The following is a 3,505-nucleotide window of genomic DNA, read 5'->3' as shown; positions in this document are numbered from 1 at the left end:
ATCTCCAACTCTTCAGAATTCTGATCTTTCTTTAAGGACTGCCTCTTCCGTGAAGCATTCCCTGACCTCCCCAAGGCTGTCAATAGTCATTCTTTCCCTTTCAGATGTTTGTACTCACCTGTGTACAAGTTGAAAATCCTACCTAGTTTCTTGGGAAGGTTTTGATTTTTTTTCTTTATATGTCCAGTGCCCACCCTGAGCAAATCTTTGCATATAGAAGATACTTTTGCAAAGCATAAATACTTGTTGAATGTAAATGAACTGAAGTTGACCCTATCAAGCTAAAGGAATTTTACTACTCCCAAAAAGTATTACCACAAAACACACTTAGTTTTCAAAGATAACTATTCATGTAAGACATTTTGATAGTAAAGCTGAGAAGTAATGAAAGACATGAATGACAACCATACATCCATAATAGTAACCATTGAATGCCCATTGGAACACATACACACATGCATGCATGCATATATGCATACATACATACATACATTTGAGTATATATACACACATGGCTCTGTGCTGGATAAGAGGATATTAGTTCATTCTGTCACTATGGATTCATGTTGAATGTTAGAGTCATATTCTCAGACAAGAAACTGATTAGGCTAATATGGACCAAATTTTCTCATTTTTTAAAATTTTATTTACTTCTTTTTCCTCGGTGTGATTCCGTCCTCATCGGAGCCCCTCGGGAGCCAGAGCCACTCTCCGTCCGCCTCGTCGCTCTCCTTTCAACACTGCCCTTCTCTCCTCAGTATCGCCGCACCAATGGAGGACTCCATGGAAATGGACATGATCCCCCTCCAGCCCCAGAATTTCCTCTTCGGTTGTGAACTAAAGGCTGACAAAGATTATCATTTTAAGGTAGATAATGATGAAAATGAGCACCAGTTGTCCTTGAGGACTGTGAGTTTAGGGGCTGGTGCAAAATATGAATTGCATATTGTTGAAGCAGAGGCACTGAACTATGAAGGCAATCCAATTAAAGTAACATTGGCATCTTTGAAAATGTCTGTGCAGCCTACAATTTCTCTAGGTGGCTTTGAGATTACACCACCAGTAGTTTTGCGGTTGAAATGTGGTTCGGGACCTGTACATGTGAGTGGCCAGCACCTAGTAGCCTTGGAGGAAGATGCAGAATCAGATGATGAAGAGGAAGATGATATGAAACTCCTAAATATGTCTGGCAAACAATCTGCTCCTGGAGTTCGTAGCAAGGTTCCACAGAAAAAAGTAAAACTGTCTGAAGAAGATGAAGATGATGATGAAGAAGATGATGATGATGAAGATGATGATGATGATGATGACTTTGAAGATGAAGAAAGTGAAGAAAAGACCCCTCCAGTGAAGAAATCTGTTCGTGATGCTGCAGCAAAAAATGCACAAAAATCAAACCAGAATGGAAAAGATTCAAAGCCGTCCACACCAAAATCAAAAGGTCAAGAATCCTTCAAAAAGCAGGACAAGACTCCTAAGACTCCCAAAGGACCTACTTCTCTAGAGGATATTAAAGCAAAAATGCAGGCCAGCATTGAAAAGGGTGGTTCCCTCCCAAAAGTGGAAGGCAAATTCATCAACTATGTAAAGAATTGCTTCCGGATGTCTGATCAGAAGGCTATTCAAGATCTCTGGCTGTGGAGGAAATCTCTTTAAGAAAATAAGTTTGAACAGTTTGTTAAAATTTTCTGTCTTATTTCTGTAACAGTTGATATCTGGCTGTCCTTTTTATAATGCAGAGTGAGAACTTTCCCTACCGTGTCTGATAAATGTCGTCCAGATTACTTTGCCAAGAATGTGTTGTCCAAAATGCCTGTTTAGTTTTCAAAGATGGAACTCCACCCTTTGCTTCATTTAAGTATGTATGGAATGTTATGTTAGGGCATAGCAGTAGTGGTGGTCAGACAAATGGAAATGGTGGGGAGACAAAAGTATACATGTGAAATAAATTCAGTATTTTAATAAAGAAAAAAAATTTTATTTACTTTATTCCTAACTTAAAAAATAAAATAAGCATTTCCATAACATAGTGGTATAGAAAAAAAAGATGTTTGTACATGAAACTGCAAATTTATTATGCACAAATTGCTATTTTTGTTAAATATATAATAAAGTTATCATGTAACCTTCCTTTTTTTCCCTTTTTCTCTTCCCTCTCTCCCCTCCAACCCTAGAGATAGCTACCATTAGACACACACATATATATATGTATATATAAATGTAAAATCATTCTACACATCTATTCATCAGCTCTTTTTCTGGATGCATATAGCTCCTTCCTTTGCAAGTCCTTTGCAGTTTATTTGGGTATTTATAATGGTCAAAATTACTAATTCACTTCAAATTCTTCTTAAAACAATATACTATGTTCTCTTGGTTCTGTTCATTTAGCTCTTCATTATTTCATGCAAGTCTTTTCATATTTTTCTAAGAAAATTGTGCTTATCATTTCTGATAGCACAGTTGTATTCCATCACTATCATATACCACAACTTATTTAGCCATTCCCTAAATGAAAGAGATCCTCATAATTTTCAGTTCCTTGTCACCATAAAGAGAGTTGCTACAAACATTTTAGAACGTAGAGGTTCTTTTCCTTTTTTCCTAATCATCTTGGGAAACAGATTGCATAATGGTTTTGCTGGGTCAACATGCATAGGACTTTCAAGTATTCTTGATGAAAAGACCAGAAATGAATAGAAAATTTGACTTTCAAATACAAGAATCAAGAGAAGCATGAAAAGGTAAACAGGAAAGAGAAATAATAAGGGACTTACTAAAGTTGAACTGTTTACATTCCTACATGGAAAGATAATATTTGTAAGCACAAAATGAGTTGAATAGGAAGGGGTGATATCTAAAAAAAGTAGAATTGGCCAAATGGAAAAAGAGATACAAAAACTAACTGAAGAAAATAATTTCTTAAAAATTTGAATTGGGGGGGGGGCAGGGCCAAGATGACAGAGTAGAAAGACACATATACTCTAGTGCTTCCCCCACAACCCACAAAACACCTGTAAAAATGACTCTCAACAAAGTCTAGAGCAGCAGAAGCCACAGAACAACAGAGCAAAAGAGGTTTCTAGGCAAAGATAACCTGGAAGGCTTAGAGGAAAGGTCTATCTCACAGAACCCCAAGCAGAGTGAAGCACAGTCTGGGCCACACAGCACTGGGTGGAAGAGGACCTGAACAGACCTCTGTGTAGAGTTCATAGCAGGGAAGGTCCCAGATACCTTAACCCACAAATGACAAAGAAAGTTCCAAAGGTCAGTGGGGGAGGGCTTTCCCAGATGGGCAAGAGGGAATGGGGTTTCTCCAGCAATAGCCCCAGGTGATGGCAAAGGCTGCAGCAGCAGAATGTAGGCAGCTACGAAGGCCCAGAAGCAACCTGGATCCATTATTCAGACAGCTCAGCTTAAAGCCTCTGGTGGTAGGGAGCAGCTGATTTAAATCCTAGCCCTGAGTGATGGCTCCACCCCCACCCAAAGCCCAGGGGAACTGAGC

General features: G+C 38.7%; 1 pseudogene; it reads left to right on the top strand.

The window, feature by feature from the left end:
* Nucleotides 1-676: 676 nt before the first annotated feature.
* LOC140534330 (nucleophosmin pseudogene) lies at nucleotides 677-1,839 on the top strand (annotated as a pseudogene).
* Nucleotides 1,840-3,505: the final 1,666 nt, after the last annotated feature.

Source organism: Notamacropus eugenii, chromosome 3, assembly GCF_028372415.1.
Source record: "Notamacropus eugenii isolate mMacEug1 chromosome 3, mMacEug1.pri_v2, whole genome shotgun sequence".
Lineage (NCBI taxonomy): Eukaryota > Metazoa > Chordata > Mammalia > Diprotodontia > Macropodidae > Notamacropus > Notamacropus eugenii.
Note: the sequence above shows the minus strand (reverse complement) of the source record. Positions and strands in the feature narration are given on the sequence as shown.